The sequence below is a fragment of the Arvicola amphibius genome, chromosome 10 (genome assembly GCF_903992535.2).
Source record: "Arvicola amphibius chromosome 10, mArvAmp1.2, whole genome shotgun sequence".
In the NCBI taxonomy this organism is placed as follows: Eukaryota; Metazoa; Chordata; class Mammalia; order Rodentia; family Cricetidae; genus Arvicola; species Arvicola amphibius.
The window spans coordinates 73,259,820-73,279,207 of NC_052056.1; the positions used below are offsets into that span (position 1 = coordinate 73,259,820).

General features: G+C 43.0%; 1 pseudogene; it reads left to right on the top strand.

The window, feature by feature from the left end:
- Window positions 1-4,227: 4,227 nt before the first annotated feature.
- Window positions 4,228-5,026, top strand: LOC119824287 (annotated as a pseudogene).
- Window positions 5,027-19,388: the final 14,362 nt, after the last annotated feature.

The following is a 19,388-nucleotide window of genomic DNA, read 5'->3' on the forward strand; positions in this document are numbered from 1 at the left end:
GAAGATTGCCTATTTGCTTCCATGGTCAGCATGGCCAGAAGGGCTCCAGTGACAGACTGTCTCCAGTGAAGGTGACCAAGACAAAGGGATGGGGTGAAGAGAAGGCTGAGAGAGAGGATTTGTTTACTCTCCCAGGAATGGGGACAGAAAAAAGGAGAGTCCAGAACAGGTGGCCTGCTATCAAGCTGAGAATAAGACTGGGGAACTGGAATTGGAGGATGTGAAGGAGATTGAAGTTCGCCTACCTGATTTCCTGCTCAGCACGGCAAGTGTGTCCAGGGACATAGTGTCTCGGGTGTTGCTTACTGAGACAACATGGTGGGAACTGGGTGCAGTGGTGTAGGAGAAGAATGATGGACTTGAAATTTGTACATCGACTAGTGAAACATACAGACACTGAAATGAGTGCAGGAATCTCATAACTGAGTGCCTGATCATGTATGGGGCAGACTATGTATAGGCAAAACGTGGAGACTGTAGTGCAGTAAATTCATTTGATACTCGAATATGTTCCCTTACTAGTGAATGCTGTGAGGAACGCCAAATATATATCTTCGTGGTAAATCTCATACCAATGAAATAATCTGATGCCATCCTCTGTGGGAGAGTTAACAATGTATTATTTCCTTTTATTTTTGTAAGAGTGTTAAAGATTTCTTCTGGATGTGGCAGTCTTTTCAGAAGATCAAAGGATATGATCTAGTAGAATCCAGCTGGACTCTGAGGGCTGTGTGCTGTGGGGACTGATGATCCTGCTAGCGCTCACCCTGTGCTCACTGAGGAGACTCAGCAGTGCTGTCCTTCTGTCCTGTCAGAGCCCAGGGTGAAAGGAGTCAGCCACAGCTAGTGATTACTGCTAGGACTCCCCAAAACTGAAAGCCTACCTAGCTCCTCCTCAGGCTGTCATGGAAGCTGAGCTTCAGCAGCAGGGCTCACAAGGGTCTTGGCAGCCTCAGTGGAAACATACACAAAGGAAGAGCCACTTCTCTGCAGGGGTGGGAAAGGAGGCCTGGGACAACCTAGACTCCCTGAGGAGATCTCTGGTCTTGAACTGCTTCTTTCTCACTGCAGGGCAGGGACAGGCCTAAGAGCTTTGGCCATATCTGCGTCTTAAGCACAGATCACTACTCCACTTTAACACAGCATCTCACCTACCATCTGTTAGTCTCTATCACTGCAGGGTCCTTTCCCAGTCCATCCCGCCCTCTGCTTCTTGGCTAACATTGCCTGCACCTTGATCATGGAAATCAGTTCCATTGTCTCTAGCATACAATGATGCAAAAAAGTCAGATATCTATTCCTCATATCTCCTTGGATACCCCTATGAGTCAATAATAACCAATCCTGTAAGAGATATTCAATGATTTTTCTTGTCAAATACTATAAAACAAATGCTGTCTTTCCTTCAACCCTGAACACTCCTGGGCCTTTTAGACTTTCTTCCTCCATTCCTAGATGTCCCATTCTAAATGCCCACTTCTCTTCAAGTGTTAGACATGTTCTTCCAGACAGATGAAACCAATTTCCTTTCCTTATTTAAAAAAGAAAACATAATATCTATACATTCAGTGACAACCTCTCCCCTCTGCCTTCTTTACTGTTCATAATTCTTTTCCAAACTAGCCAACTGTGCATACACTGTGAAGTTGGACCTCACATCCTGCAAACAACCACTTTCCTTCCTTTGGTCATGGATAATAGTGTTAACAGGGATAAAAAGTACAGCTTACTGTCCAGGTATGCTTGCTCTGCCACTTCTGTGAGCATCTACTCTCCTGCTAGAAGTTGCATTGCTAAGATGCTTTAGTGGGAGTGGTGGTCTCTTTCTTTGTGTTCTCAAGACCACTTCCAACAGACAGCAGCTCTATGAATCTAACTATGCATCAGGTAATGTAGGCACCATGCATACCTTTGAACTGTGGCCTGATGGCAGACCTGGATATTACATTCAAGTCTGGCACAGGTGAGTTTCTCAAGATGACAGAGACAAGAGAAGCAGGGCAGGATACTCAGCCTCCTAGGCCTTGATCCATCTCCAACACTTTTTGTCTACACTGCTGCCTTTGGACACAGCTTCTGCTTACAGTATCTTTTATTCGTTCACATTCAATGATTCTAAATGATCATAAAAGGCAAATAAAACAGACATCAAACTATGATTGGTTTACTAATCCAAGTACTTCCCATTGAACCTATTGTTTAAAGGGAATCCCATGGAGTTGGCATTGTTCTCTTAAATATAATAATATTGGCCTGTGCTTGGTGAATTTTACTAACAGAAAATGATTCTGGAAAGCTCTGTGCCTGAATAGACTCCTGTTTCCACATTATCATGTCTCGTGTGGTTAATATATAACTAACCCCTGAGCGGGCCCTCGGACCTGCTTCATTTCTTAAGTCACAGTCTACGACCCATCTTGTACCCTGCACCATCTCCTCCTTTTTGCAACTCCTGCTTACTCCATCACTGCTGAACCTCCAAGATCGGTCCCATTTCAGCCTTTCCCTGGTTCTCAGCTGTTGGACTGTATCAGCCTCGGGCAAATGCATTCTTCAAGGCCCCTTCTGTGCAAGTTCAGCCCATGACATCTATCAGAGTAGGGTGTCTAATGTCAGAAGAAACAACAGGCAGCATTTTGGTTAAATATCTCTTGAACACATTAGCATGTTTGCCTGAAAGCCACACATGACGTCTTGGTATATTGCCTGGTTCTGCACTCTGCCTGCCAGCTGCAGACCCTGTGTTGGTATTTGATCTCCATTCTAGGCCATGCTGTGTCATCTCCTGTGACGTTTATCAAGTCCTGCTTCACTGCATGAACCCCCTTTCACACACAGCATCTGAACAAGTGCCTCCTCCTCTAAAATAAGGACAGATCTGTTCATCCTTGATCCATTAAAGGCAACAGTGTCCCCTACACGGAATTGTTCATATTGTCAGACTCATTTGTCTCTGTTCAGGGTCTTTTATCCTCAGCTCCTGGGTGGATCCCAAGCTCTCCTGTGTTGACTGCCGTGTGCTGCCCCTGTCCACATTCATCAGTAAATGCATCAGCGATGGCTCCACTAGGACACATCGCCATGCTCCCTGTAGTTTTCCTTTCATGAGTCTGAAATGTAAGGTGAAGATCACACAGCAGCACTGATATAGTGAACACTGTGGAAGTGATGGCTGCTCTGGGACTTACAGGACTGTGCCGAGTCTCTCTCTGGAGTTTCTGCCGGACAGGTGCCCACATGCGGTAACCCTAACAGACATGGGGCCCAATGGTTGACTGTGTCCTCCAATTTGTGAGGAATCAGCAGCTGCTCGCTCTCCTGTGGATTTGAAAGAGGTCTTTGCACACAGGCCTGGGTGTTTTACCATCTACTTTATATTCCAAGGGAGAAAGTAATTCACTTCACCTGGCTTGCTCTTTCAGGCACGCACACTGAATCAACCACTAGGAGGAGTTAATGTGAACTCACTTGCTTGACTAGCACCTCTTCTGTGTGGTCCAGATGATGAGATAAGGAGACAGCCAGACAGAAGACCCTGGTCTAAGAAGAAGGTGTGATGTGCCTGCCATGGCTTGGACTCCCCTCATCTTCATTTTTCCATCTCAATGTGCAGGTACGGACAGGCCCAAGAGTCCTGGGGAGGACTCCTGAACTCAGTCAGTCCCTTCTGGTTCAGATCCCCAAAATGCTGTACCTCAACTCTGCTGTTCACTGTGGTTTCTGCTTTGGCAGGTTCCTTTTCTCGGGCTATATTGACAGAAACACCCTCATTCTCTGTGCCTCTTGGATCAACAGCCAGACTCACCTGATCCCTGAGGAGTGGCATTGGCATTGGCGATAACATTTACTGGTACCAGCAGATGCAGGGGAGCCCTCCCAGGGTTTTCCTGTGCTACTGCAGAGACTCCAACAAGTCACTGGGGCCTAGAATCTCCATTATATTCTCTGGGTCCAGAGAAGCCTCAAAAATGAAGGATGAGGCTTAGTATTGCTGTATTATCTGGGAAAATAGTTTCCCATAGTGATACAGGCAGATGGGGAAGTAGCCATCAATAGCAGCTTCTGCTAAAAAAAAAAAAAACAAATCAGTTCTGGTAGAGTGCATGTAGCGGCCACAGGGAAGGGAGTAAGGAGGCTCTGCCAACATCGCCTGCCACAGCACCAGTTCTGAACAGTGCAGAGGCCCATGGTATTGGTGTTGATCACCCAGAAAGATGCCCCCACCACATGGAGGGCAAACTGTGTACAAGCATCCAGAAGGGCGACTACCACGAGGCACACGAGATGTACCGGATGCTCTTCTTCAGATACATGTCTAGAAACAAGCACTCAGAATCCTGAGATCTCGGGTACTCAGGAGTATTTCTCTTCTCTGGTCATGGCCAGCAGAGCAGTGCAGGCTGACCTGACCATGCCGTTCCTCGAATCCCTGGAGAAGGTAACGGTGCATATAGCTGATGAACTGTTAGAGAACTGTAGAGCCAGCTACAGTGTTCAGTTTGGTGGATCTAAATTCGCAAGAGCAAGTAGTGTTGGTGGCCAGAGCTCTGAAGTGGTCCAGTGGAGGATCTGGGAAACTGGGCCATCTTAGGTTCCACCAGCCCCTCATGCTGTGGGGTCTGCAATACTACTATAAGTCTCAGTATTACTTCCTGCCCTCCACTGAGGGCAAGGGCTGTACCTTCATGACGGACAGGTACTCCGTCCTGCACAAGGCTTCCGAAGCGGGTGGGTGAGTTCATGGCCCAAGCTGTGTACAACTGTTTCTCTGTTTGAAAAACAAGAAAGGTGCCCAGGTGGTCTTTACAAGGTGTGCACAGAAGGTCCTGTCCATTGAGGATGAGTCACCTTCTTTCAAACCCTGCTCAACTTGATCTGGTTTCTGCTGCTGACTGTGGACAAGCTGACTGTTCACAGTGAGCACCGCCTGCTTCCCTACATGGGGACCCCATGTACAGAGTGTACCTGGACAGGGGAGCTGCCAAAGCAGACCTCCTCCAAAGAGGGCAACCTGGGAACAAGCTGAGCAGCCTCGTGGACTCCTCAGAGCAGGAGGTCGGGGACGAGCGCTAGGATGATAAAAGCCTCATCAGCCTGCACAGAAGCTGCCTGCCCAGCATGGAGATGCCCATGACCAGCACCACTGGGACGAATTCAGTGCCAGGCTGGGCATGAGGCCCCATACACAGTAGGTTCCTGTTCCGGGGCTGGAGGGACCGCCTGTGCAGAGTCTATCCCTATTTATGAATGGATGTCGAGGGCTGTGTGGTCAGGACCAAGAACAAAGCCCAGCTTCTGCTGGCCACCCATGTTCCTCACATCTCCCACAATAAAGCACAAGTCCTGCTGAAGCACCCTGCTGCCGTCCTTGCCTCTGGTTCCTTGTGGAGGGCTCTAGTGGGACAGGCAGCCTGGTATCAGTAACCTGCATCCCTTCTTGTGTGTCCACTGTTGCCATGGCAGGCCAGAGGAGTGGTGCTCACTGCTGGGGGCCATGCAGGATCCTGAATCCTGCAGATGAGAGCACTTTCTTGTTTGATTTCTGTTTGGACCCAGAGTTGTTTTGCAATCATGGTGAGCTTCTCAGGGACAGAATATGTTCTGTGGTGGCCAAGCTCCTTGGAGGTGGAGATCAGTCATTCAAGCTACAGCCCTGCCGGTCCCCGTGAGCCCCACGCTGCTGCTCTGCAGATGTTTTAAAGGGGATAGTAGGTTTTCATATCTTTCATGTTCTAGTATTTTTTTCTGGGTGAGTGATTTTGCAATCTAATGTTTTAGGACTTAACCATATTAAGAGTTCAGGAATGAGCAACCAACTCTATTACCACAGATAACGTCCATGCTTAACAGTCTGATTATAAAGGGAGACAATATTTTTCACAATTAAAACACAATTTCTGGATTACAACACCTCTAAACTGCTTGGGAAGGAAGCAGATATGTGCTATTTTCTATAAAATGGAATTTAAAGGAAGGCTTATGTCATCAGTTCATTAGTTCTCAATTTTTTCTAAAAGTCTGTTTACTTTTAGATCTATTCTTGGTTTAATTTCTCTGACCCAGAAATATCTAGAATATTACCCAGGGTTTCCTGGTTCATATATTTCAGAAATTTCTAACATTGTGATTTTTAAAAAATTATTTCTTGAGATTATACTTACATCGTTTTCCCTTTCCCTTGATTCATCTCAATCCCTCCCATGTACTCTGCCTGGTTCTCTTTCAAACCATGGCCTCTTTTCTCACTCTTACACACATTCATTTATGTACATATATATTCCTATGTACATAAACACAACCTGCTCAGACTATATAATCTTTCTTGTATGCATGTTTCTAGGTTTGACCATTGGTTTTGGGTAGCCAATAATAATTGTGTGCTCCTCATGAGGAAGACTATTTCTCCTGCCCTTATCATTCTTTGGTTGAGGTGTTTTTTATTTAGGTTTGAGTCCTTGGGTTTTTGCTAGTCCATACATGTTGGTGAGACATTTTGGGAAATGCTTCTGTTTTTACTTGGAGGCACATTCTCACAGCAAACTCCCTGATTCTCTGGCCCTTACAATCTTTCCACCTCCTCTTACTAACTTTCACTGGGGTGTGGGACTGTGTACTACACAACCCTGTGGTTTGATTGATTGTGGTTTTGTGTAGTGGTCTCCATCTGTTGCAAAGGGAAGTTCATTGATGAAGGGTGATGTCTATACTTATCAGTGAGTATAAAGACATGCTTATAGATTGTTGTTACAGATTATTTTGATTTAGTGGCTGTACATTTTCCTATAATAACCATAATTTCTCTAGGATTAAGTAGTTAGGTAGTTTTCCCCTACAAGGTATGGTATTGCTTTTGATGTATGGGTCTTAAAATCAATTAGAGAGCTTGTGGTTAGCACTAAGGTATGTTTGTCAATAGTGCATCTGTAGGGTTGTAATACCCTGCTGGTTACTGTTGTGGGTTCATAGGTATCAAGCTGGGTTAAGATTGTGTAGGTTGCCTCCTTCCTGTGAAGCTTGCATGACTTCGTCTGGGACCATGGAATTTAGACTGCAGAAAGGGAATGTTCAGGTCAGTTCCGTTAACAGGTCTCAGGGAACTTTCTGAAGTGTTTGGTGTCTTCATCAATAGGGAATTACACTCTGGGCGGGAACAAAGGGCAACATCACTAGGCTGTATGTTTTAAGAGTCTCTTGAGAGCTCTGACCAACAACTCAAAAGACGGCTTCTCATATCTGGCACTAGCGCCTTAGTTAAGTGGCCTTTGGTTCTTAGGGGAGCACTGCCTTTGCATATGATAAAATCTCATTAACACTATATATATACTGACTAACATGTATATTTGTGTGTTTGTGTGTGTGTATGTGTATGTGTGTGTGTGTTTAGGTAAATAGTTAATAGCATGATTCTTTGTGGATTTTTGAAACATTCTTATGGTTGATTAACCAACCTCCCTCCTTCTCCTCTTCTCCTCTTCTCTAAGAAGCCCCATGTTTCACATTTCTGATATCAGATATCTAGTATTCTATTTTTCTTCGCCCTCCTCTCTGTATTTATCTCCCTCTTCCCCTCTCATCAGCAATCCTTTCCATTTCTCCTTTATGGTCACTCTTGCCCTGACATTACCCTCTCTTTGGCTCCCCAACCATCTTCTTGTGAAGGAGACAACCACCCGGTCCTGGTAAATAGCTCTATTTTATTTTACACAACATGTACTCACATGTGAAAATTTGGACCTAGGAGCCTCCAATAAGAGAAAACATATTTCTTGTATGCATGCCTTTAGGTTTGACCATTGGTTTGGGGTAGCCAATAATAAGTGTGTGCTCCACATGAGGAAGACTATTTCTCCTACCCTATGGATTACCACACTCAATAGGATCTTTTCTCATTCAATCCATTTACCTGCAAAATATATGATACCCACTTTCTTTATAGCTGAGTAGTATACTACAGAGCACATTTATCACATTTTCATTATCCATTTCTCAGTTGTAGGATCCTTGGTTGTTGTTATTTTCTAGCTATTATGAATAGAGCAGCAATAAAAATACCTGAAAAAGCATCTGCAGAGTGGATGGTAAGTTCTTTGGGCACATGCCATGGAGTAGTATAGCTGGGATCTGATAGATATTTTTTTATTTTTTGAGGATTCTCCTCAGTGATTTCCAAGTGACCAAACGCATTAAAAACCTAAACAGCAGTGGATGTGTATTTAGTTCTTGGCACTACCATCTTTGTTCTCTGTCTTAGTTTGGCCCATTAAGCACTACATACAGCATTTGACCACTTTTCAAAAGTCCCAAAGTCTTCCACATCAAAAAAGTAAAACAACAACCAACCAAGCAGACCAAACCAAACTAAGATTACCAGCTTAGGTCTGTCAACACCTATTAATACCCCACTCTCTGGTACCAACTTCACTATTAGTTATTTTTCTATTGCTGTGATAAGACCAAGGTAACTCATAGAAGAAAGAATTGGTGGCAGCTGTGGTGACTGAGGAAAGCCTTGGTGGTTAGGCCTGGGCCTGCTCCCTCAGCATTTCAGGACCTGAAGGAGCCACATTGGCCCGAAGGTGATGGTGGGAGCTGAGGCATGGTGGAGCAGAGAGAGGCCAGCTCCAAATCACTGAATAGAAACTCTTAGGAGTTGAAGCTGTTGGAAAAGCCAAGCCTGCCCTGGTGATACAGCTAATTCAGAATCAGTTTGTAGAGAGCAGGACTGAGCCAGCAACCTGGGCTGGAGTAGACCTGAGACAGCGAACTCCATAAGAGCAGGTAGGGGAACAACCACTGAATGAGTGGACAGGGGCCAGAGACCTCTGCAAGTCTGGGCATGAATCTGGGACCTTCAAGGGAGTATACCTGAGCCAGGACCCCTGCTGATCCAAATGTGAGGATGCGACCTCCAAGAAACTAGGTTTGAGCCAGGACTTCTTTGGGTCTGGCCATGAGTCTGGGACCTTCAAGAGAGTAGGCAGAAACCAGAGACCTCTGCAGGTCCAGGCGTAAGTCTGGGACCTCTGAGGGAGTGGACCTGATCCAGGATCTCTGCAGATATGGGCATTGGTCTGGGACCTCCAAGGTAGTAGGCCGGAGCCAAGTCCAATGTAGGTCCAGGTGCACATGGGTCTGGGATCTCCACAGAAATAGATCAGAGCCAGAGACCTTTGCAGGACCAACCCCAAGCCAGGGACTTCTGCAGGAGCAGATCCAGACCAAGGACACTTACAGAAAGAGGTCTGAGCCAGCAACCTAGGCCAGAGCAGTCCTGAGTGAGTGAACCCCACAGGGGCAGGACTGAGCCATTGACCTGGGCTGGAGTGGGCCTGGAAAGGCTGAACTCCACAGGAGCAGAACTGAGTCAGAGACCTTGGCCAGAGCAGGCCTGAGCCAGAGACCTAGTCAAAGAACTCCACAAGAGCCAACTCCACAGGAGTGGAGCAAACCCTAGGAGTTCTTAGCAACCTTCAGGAACACAGAGTGACCGACCAATGAGTAACTGGAACCATAGCACTGACTGCACCATGAGGAACAACCATCTGAGCCTTGGATCCACTGGCACCTGGAAGATTAATCACCAGAGTCACAGACAGCCCCAACTACGCCAATTAGAGGAAAAGATGAGTAGACAAGGTAAGAACACAGGCAACACAGCAAAGAAAAACACGACACCAGTAAAATCTAGTGACCCTACAAGACTTGAGCAGCCAAGTATCAATGAAGCAGAAGAAAATGACCTAAAAAATAACTTCAGGAGAATGTTTGAGATGCTTAAAGAGGAAATGAGAAATTCCCTCAAAGAAATGGAGGAAAAGACAAACAAAAAACTGGAAGGCACCAACAAATCCCTTAAAGAAAACCAAGAAAAACATCTGAAAGAAGCTATTCAAGACTTGAAAACTGAAATAGAGATAATACAATGAAAAAAATACAGAACTTATAGAAGCAGAAATCATGAGAAAACGATCCAGAACCGCAAATGCAAGCATAAGCAGCAGAATACAAGAGATGGAAGAGAGAATCTCAAGTGCTGAAATACAATAGAGGAAATAGACTCACCAGTCAAAGAAAACATCAACTCTAAGAAAAGCTTAACCCAAAACATCCAGGAAATGTGGGACACCATGAAAAGACCAAACCTAAGGACAATAGGTGTAGAAGGAGAAGTTCAACTCAAAAAGCACATAAAATATACTCAACAAAAACAAAACTTTTCCAGCCTAAAGAAAGGCATGCCTATGAAGATACAAGAAATTTACAGAAAACCAAATAGACTGCACCAAAAATCCTTCACCACATAATAGGCAAAACACAAAACATATAGAATGAAGAAAGAATATTAAGAGCTACAAAGGAAAAAGGCCAAGTAACATATAAAGGCAAACCCATCAGAATAATACCTAACTCTGAAAGCCAGAAGGTCCTGGACAGATATTATGCAGACACTAAAAGACCATGGATGCCAGTAAGACTACTATACCTAGTGAAACTTTCAATCACCATAGATGGAGAAAACAAGATATTCCATAACATAACCAGGTTTGAACAGTATCTATCCACACATCAAGTCCTACGGAAAGCGCATGAAGGAAAACTCCAACCCAAGGAAGTTAGCTGCACCCATAAAAACACAGGCAATAGATAATCCCACTCCAGCAAATCCCAAAGAACGGGAACACACACTACCACCAAAATAAAAGGAATTAACAATCACTGGTCATTAATATCTCTTAATATCAGTGGACTCAATTCACTTATAAAAAGACACAGGCTAACGGCATGGGTAAGAAAACAGGAGTTGACCTGCGGCATACAAGAAACACACTTCAACTTCAAATACAGATATTACCTCAGAATAAAGGGTTAAGAAAAGATTTTCCAGTCAGATGGACCTAGGAAACAAGTGGATGAGGTTATCCTAATATCTAACAAAATAGACTTCAAACTAAAATTTATCAAAATAGATAGAAAAGGATATTTCATATTCATCACAAGAAAACTCCATCAAGATGAAGTCTCAATTATGAACATGTTTGCCCCACATAAAAGGGCAGCCACATTTGTAAAAGAAACGTTACTAAAGCTTAAATCTCACAACAAACCCACATACTAATAGTGGGAGATTTCAACACCCACTCTCAACAATGGACTAATAGTGGGAGATTTCAACACCCACTCTCAACAATGGACAGGTCTGCAGACAGAAAACTAACAGAGAAATAAGGGAACTAACATGTCATGGCTCAAATGGACTTAACAGACATCTATAGAACCTTCCAACCAAACACAAAAGAATATACCCTCTTCTCAGCACCTCATGGAAACGTCTCTAAAATAGACCACTTACTTGGTCACAAAACAAATCTGAACAGATGCATAAAAATTGGAATAACCTCCTGTACCTAATCAGATTGCCATAATGTAAAGTTAAACATCAATAAAACAAATTATAAAAAGTCTGCAATCTCTTGCAAACTGAATAATGCTCATCTAAAATATCACTAGGTCAAGGAAGAATAAAGAAACTAAAGACTTCCCAGAATACAATGAAAATTAATGCACAACATGCCCAAATTTATGGTACACTATGAAAACAGTGCTAAGAGGAAAGCTCATAGCACTAAGTACATACATAAACAATTTTGAGAAATCTCACACTAGTGACATAACAGCACACCTGAAACATCTAGAACAAAAAGAAGAAAGTGCGCCCAGGATGAGTAGATGACAGAAAATAAAGCAAACTGAGGACTGAAATCAATAAAAGAAAAAGAAAGTGAACAATATAAAGAATCGAAGAAACAAATGTTGGTTCTTTGAGAAAATGAAAAGAATGGACAAATCCTTATCCAAACCAGCCAAAAGGCAGAGGGAGAATATCCAAATGAACAAAATCAGAAATGAAAAGGGAACATGACAAGAGACACTGAGGAAATCCAAGAATCATCAGGTCATACTTCAAAACATGTACACCACAACATTGAAAATTTAAAAGAAATTGACATTTTTATGGATAGGTGCCTTATACCAAAATTAAATCAAGATCAAATAAACAATTTAAGCAGACTGATAACCCCTAATGAAGTAGAAGCAGTCATTAAAGTCTCCCAACCAAAAGAGCCCAGGACCAAATAGATTCAGTGCAGAATTCTCACAGAATTGCAAAGAAAAGCTAGTACCAATACTCCTCAAAATATTCCACACAATAGAAACAGAAGGAACATTGTCAAGATGCTTTTATGAAGCTACAGTTATGCTGATACCCAGACCACAGAAAGGTGCAATAAAGAAAGAGAATTACATACTAATCTCCCTCATTAATAGTGATGCAAAAGTACTCAGTGAGTCAGGCAGTGGTGGCTCACAACCTTAATCCCAGCTCTCAGGAAGCAGAAAGGCAGATCTCTGTGAGTTGAAGGCCAGCCTGGTGTACAAAGTGAATTCCAGGACAGGTTCCAAAGGTATAGAGATACCCTGTCTCAAAACAATCAAAATACTCAGAAGGAGTCAAACTTTTGCTATTTGCAGATGATAGGATAGTATACCTAAGTGACCCAAAAAACTCTACCAGGAAGCTCTTACAGCTGATAAATGTGGCAGGATACAAGTTTTACTCAAAAAAAAAAATCTATAGCCCTCCTATATACAAATGATAAATGGGCTGAGAAATCAGAGAAAATATCACCCTTTACAATAATCTCAGATAAAATATCTTGGGATAATACCAACCAAACAAGTTAAGACCTGTATTACAAGACCTTTAAATCTTTAAAGACAGAAATTAAAGAAGACATCAGAAAACTGAAAGTTCTCCCATGCTCTTGAATAGGCAATATCAACATAGTAAAAATAACAATGTTACCAAAAGCAACCAACAGATTGAATACAATCCCCATCAAAATCCCAACACAATTATTTACAGACTGCAATAGAATAATACTCAACTTCTTATGGAAAAACAAAAAACTCAGGATAGCCAAAACAATCCTGCACAATAAAAGAACTTTCAAAGGCATTACCATCCCAGACATCATTTTCTACTTTAGAGCTATAACAACAATAACAACAACAACAATAATAATATAATAATAATAAATAAATAATAATAACATAATAAAGCTTGGTGCTGGCATGAAACAGACGTGGATAAATAGAATCAAAGGACCTAGGCCAGACTGGGCCTGAGAAAGCAAGCTCCACGGAGCCGGAGCAGATTCAGTCCAAAGACATTTGCAGACCAGAACTAAGACAGCGTCCTGGGCCAGAGCAGACCTGAGACAGCGAACTCCACAGGAACAGGTACAAGGGAGCAACGCTAAGCAAGTGAGCCAGAACCAGAGACCGCTAAGGGTCTGGACATGAATCTGGGACCTTAAAGGGAGTAGACCTAAGCCAGGACCCTTATGGTTTCAGACGTGAGTCTGGGACCTCAGAGGTCATAGGACTGAGTCAGGACCTCTGTGAGTCTGGGCATTGGTCTAAGATGTCAAAGGAAATAGGCAGGAATCAGAAACCTCTGCCAGTCTAAGCATGAGTCTGAGACTTCTGAGGGAGTAAGCCTGAGCCAGGTCCTCTGCGGGTCTGGGTGCACCCGACCATGGGAACTCTGAGAGAGTAGACAAGAGCCAGAGTCCTTTACAGAATCAACTCCAAGTCAGAGACCTCTGCAGGAACAGATCCAGACCCGTGACATTTACAGGAACAGGTCTGAGGCAACAACCTAGGATAGAGCAGTCCTGAGACAACAAACTCTAAGGAAGTAGAGCAAACCCGGAAGCACTGAGAGACCTCCAGGAACATGGAGTGACCAACAGGGTTACTAGAACCGTGGCACTGACTGTACCATGAGGAACAACCATCTGAGCCTTGGATTCACTGGCACCTAGAAAATTAATCAACAGAATCACAGACAACCCCAACCACAAATATTAGAGAAAAAGATGAGTAGATAGGGTAAGAACACATGCAACACCACAAAGAGCAGCACAACACCAGTAAAACCAAAAGATCTTACAACAGCAAGACTTGAACAACCAAATATAGATGAAGCAAAAAAATGATAGAAAAATAACTTCAGGAGAATGTTTGAAACTCTTAAAGAGGAAATGAGGAATTCCCTCAAAGAAAAGGAGGAAAAGACAAAGAAAAAAATGGAAGACATCAGCATATCCCTTAAAGAAAACCAAGTTCCCTTCTGCGGGGCCATAAAATCCCCCAGCTCAGCCTGTTTGGGGGCTGAGGCTCTGGGATGGGGTGGTAAGTGCAACCAGGCAGTAGTTCCTTTGCTTCACTGAGCCTGCAAGCAGCAAGCTAGTCCTTTGTCTGCAGGGTCCCTGGCCAGCAAGTGGCCCTGATCCTGTACCAGAAGATCCATCAGAGAGGTAAGTGTGTTCCTGACTGGTGGCAGATGCCCCGGAAACGAAGCACAGACACTCCCCAACCCCCTAAACTTTCTGGTCATTCTGCAGGGGCTTCTCTCCCCAGCTACTGCCTCTCTCTTCCTATCCCATCCCAGCTTGTCCCAGGCACCCCTTCCCTTCTGCAGGGTCATAAGATTCCCCCAGCTCAGCCTGTTTTGGGGCCTAGGCTCTGGGATGGGGTGGTGAGTGCAACCTGGCAGGATTTCCTTTGTTTCACTGAGCCTGTGTAGTGAGAAGCGGCAGGGCTGCGTCCCGCCACCCGGCTGCCGGCTAGCTTTACGCCCGAAATAATTACACGGAAACTGTATTCTTTTAAAACACTGCCTGGCCCATAGTTTCAGCCTCTTATTGGTTAATTCTCACATCTTCCTTTAACCCATATTTAGTAATCTGGGTGGCACCACGAGGTGTGGCTTACCAGGAGAGATCTTAACCAGCGTCCATCTTGGAGAGGAGAAGCATGGAGACTCCTATGGCGACTGCCTGAAGCGTCTCCCCAACTCTATTTCCTTGTTCCCACAATTCTGTTCTGTCTACTCCACCTACCTAATTTTCTGTTCTCTTAAAGGGCCAAGGCAGTTTTCTTTATTAATTAACCAATGAAAGAAACATAGACAGATAACTCTCCTCCATCAAGCCTGCACACAGCAAGCTAGGTCTTTTGTCTGCGAGGTCCCTGGCCAGCAAGTGGCCCTGATCCTGTACCAGAAGATCCATCTGAGAGCATTTGAAGGAAGAGATGGGCAGGCGCCAAAGCAAGAATTCCTCCAACAGCACTGGACTGAGCTCCCAAGGTCCAAATGAGAAGCACAAGGAGGGAGAACATGAGCAAGGAAGTCAGGACCGGGAGGGGTGTGCCCACCCACTGAGACGGTGGGGGTATTCTACTGGGAGCTCACCAAGGCCAGCTAAACTGGGACTGATGGAGCATGTGATCAAACTGGACTCTCTGAACATGGCAGACAAGGAGGGCTGGCTGAGAAGCCAAGGACAATGGCACTGGGTTTTGATTCTACTGCATGTACTGGCTTTGTGGGAGCCTAGTCTGTTTGGATGCTCACCTTACTAGACCTGGATGGAGGGGGGAGATCCTTGGACTTCTCACAGGGCAGGGAACTTTGACTGCTCTTTGGACTGGAAAGGAAGGGGGAGGAGGAGGGGAGGAGGCGGAGGGAAATGGGAGGTGGGGAGGAGATGGAAATTTTTAATTAAAAATAAATTAAAAAAAAGAATTCAAGCGATCTGAAAAACAACATGATAACACCAGAACCCAGTGGACATACAACAGGAAGACTTGAACACCCTAATCCAGAAGAAGTAGAAAAAACAGACATTATGACAGAGATAGAGTCCCTTAAACAGGATGTGATAAACTCCCTTAAAGGAATGGATGAGAAGAATAACAAAGAGTTTGAAAAAATGAATAAATCCCTAAAAGATACCCCAGGAAACCAAGAAAAAAAACAATCTAACAGATAATGGGATTTTGATGGGGATTGCATTGAATCTATAGATTGCTTTTGGTAGAATTGCCATTTTTACTATATTGATCCTCCCAATCCACATGCAAGGGAGATCCTTCCATTTTCTGGTATCCTCTTCAATTTCTTTCTTCAAAGATTTAAAGTTCTTGTCAAATGGATCTTTCACTTCCTTGGTTAGAGTTACCACAAGATAGTTTATACTATTTGTGGCTATTGTGAAAGGTGATGTTTTTCTGATTTCTCTCTCTGCTTCTTTATCTTTTGTATAGGAAGACAACTGATGTTTTGGAGCTCATCTTGTATCCTGCCACATTGCTAAAGGTGTTTATCAGCTGTAGGGGTTCTTTGGCAGAGTTTTTTGTGGTCGCTTATATATACTATCATGTCATCTGCAAATAACGATAGTTTGACTTCTTCCTTTCCAATTCGAATCCCCTTGATCTCCTTATGCTGTCTTATTGCTACTGCTAGAACTTCAAGCACTATATTGAAGAGGTATGGAGAGAGTGGACAGCCTTGTCTTGTTTCTGATTTTAGTGGGATGGCTTTGAGTTTCTCTCCATTTAATTTACTGTTAGCTCTCGGCTTGCTGTATATTGCTTTTCTTATATTTAGGAATGTACCTTATATCCCTAATCTGTCCAAGACCTTTATCATAAAGGGGTGTTGAATTTTGTCAAATGCTTTTTCAGCATCTAATGAAATGATCATATGGTTTTTTCCTTCAGTTTACTTATATGATGGATTACATTGATAGATTTTCGTATGTTGAACCAGCCATGCCTCTCTGGAATGAAGCCTACTTGATCATAATGTAGATTTTTTGGATGTGTTCATGGATTCGGTTTGCCAGTATTTTATTGAGAATTTTTGCATCGATGTTCATGAGTGAGATTGGTCTGTAATTCTCTTTCTTGGTTAAGTCTTTGTGTGGTTTGGTATCAAGGTGACTGTAGCTTCATAAAAGGAGTTTGGCAATGACTCATCGGTTTCTATTTTGTGAAACATTAAGGAGTATAGGTATTCGCTCCTCTTGGAAGTTCTGGTAGAATTCTGTGTTGAAACCATATGGTTCAGGGCTTTTTTGGTATGGAGGTTTCTGATGACAGTTTCTAATTCCTCGCGGCTTACAGGTCAATTTAAACTGTTCACTTGGTCTTGATTTAATTTTGGTATATTGTACTTATCTAAAAAAGTGTCCATTTCTTTCACATTTTCCAATTTTGTGGCATACAGGCTTTTGTAATAAGATCTAATGATTCTTTGAATTTCCTCTGTGACTGTGGTTCTGCTCCCCTTTTCACTTCTGATCTTGTTAATTTGCGTGTTCTCTCTCTGTCGTTTGACTAGTTTTGGCTAGGGGTTTGTCAATCTTGTTGATTTTCTCCAGGAACCAGCTTTTTGTTTCATTGATTGTTTCTTGATTGTTTCATTTATTGTTTTCTGTGTTTCTATTTTGTTGATTCTGCCCTCAGTTTGATTATTTCCAGTCTTCTACTCCTCCTGGGTGAGTCTGCTTCTTTTTATTCTAGAGCTTTCAGGTGTGCTGTTAAGTCTCTAATGTGTGTTTTCTCCATTTTCTTTATGTGGGCACTTAGAGCTATGAACTTTCCTCTTAGCACTGCTTTCATAGTATGATGTGTCTTTGTTTTCATTGAATTCAAGGAAAATTTTAATTTCTTTCTTTATTTCTTCTTTGACCCAGGGGTGGTTTAGTAGTTGACTGTTCAGTTTCCATGAGTTTGTACATGTATGTGTTTATACATGTATGTGTTTTCAAATATATGAATACAACCTGCTCAATCTATATGGTATTCCTTGTATGTGTTAGGGCTGACTATTTGGTATTTCATTACCAATACATGTGAGCTTCCCTAGAGAAGAATATTTATTCCATTCTCAATATTCCTTACTAGTCTATAGCGTTTTGTGTAAGGTCAAGGCTCCCATGCATGTGAGCATGTCCATTGGTATTTTCCTTGGTCAAGTCATATTTAGGCAGTCATGTTCATGAGAATATATATGTATAGCTTCTGACATTCTTAGGAGACACATAACCATATTATGTTATATATATATATATATATATATATATATATATATATATATATATACCCAACTCCATATTACAATCTTTTCACCCACTCTTCCACAGTGATCTCTGAATCTTAGGTGCAGGTGGGTGTTTTGTCGTTGTTCAGTTGGGACTGAGATCAACAAATCTGCATAATGATTCACTTGGTTTTCTATAATGATCTCAGCCTCCTGCAGAGATGTTTTCATGATGAGGGGTGGCAAGGACTACACTTTATGTGGGTGTAAGAATGTAGTGCAGAGCTGCGGGCAGGCCTGTTTCTCATCCCACCAGGCTCCGGCACGGCTAGCTTTACACCTGAAATAACAACATAGAAACTGTATTCTTTTAAATACTGTCTGGCTCATTAGTTCCGGCCTCTTACTCACATCTTGACTAACCCATATCTAATAATCTTTGTAACACCACGAATGGTGTCTTACTGGGAAAGATTCAGCATGTCTGAACTGGCGGCTGGCTCCATCGCATCTCTCTCCCCTAGGAGAGGCACGGCAGTCTGACTAACATAGGAGAGGCGTGGCATCTGACTGAGCCATCTACCTCACTTCCTTCTTCCTGTTCTGTCTACTCCACCCACCTAAGGGCTGGCCAAGGCAGTTTCTTTATTAAAACAGAAGACCCTCCCACATCATTTCCCCCTTTTCTGTTTAAACAAAAAAGAAGGCTTTAACTTTAACATAGCAGAATTACATATAGCAAGACAGTTATCAAGTAAGAATTACAGTTACAATATTTATATCTATTTTATCTTTTATCATAACAAATAAAAACCATAACTATCTATCTATTCTTCAACTCCATCAAAGACTCCAGAAGGATATAATATTACCTAAATAAATGAGAAATAAGCAACTTACAAAACTCTAGAAATCACAGAGACATCTCGCTGCCTGGACAGTCACCCAAAGTTCCTCTGTACTGTTGGGGCATCCATCTTTGGCCTTCAGGTCCCTAATATCCAGCAGACTTTTCCATGATGCAGGAAATTTCAAAGACAGTTCAGTCACTATCTGCTGTGTCCTGCAGAATGTCTTGCAGACTCTTTCATGAATCAGGAACCCCGAAAGACCATCTCACCTTTAGGCAAGTTCAGCAGTCCTCTCTCTGTGGGTTCTTTGTGTCCAGTTTCTGCAACAGTCCAGGCAAGAGCAGTTTCTTGCCCAAATGACTATCAAACTTCATAAGGAGCCTCTTCGATGCCCATCTTCCTCTTGAAGTAGATTGGTGCTGCCAGGAACAGATGTGTCTCATTGTCATGAAAACTCTAAGTTATTAAAACATTTAAAATGCCATATTCTGTAGTCTTTGGAAGATATGAAGTATGCCTATCTAACTGAAATCTCTCTATATATCTAGATAATCTAACTAACATGACTACAAGCTTGA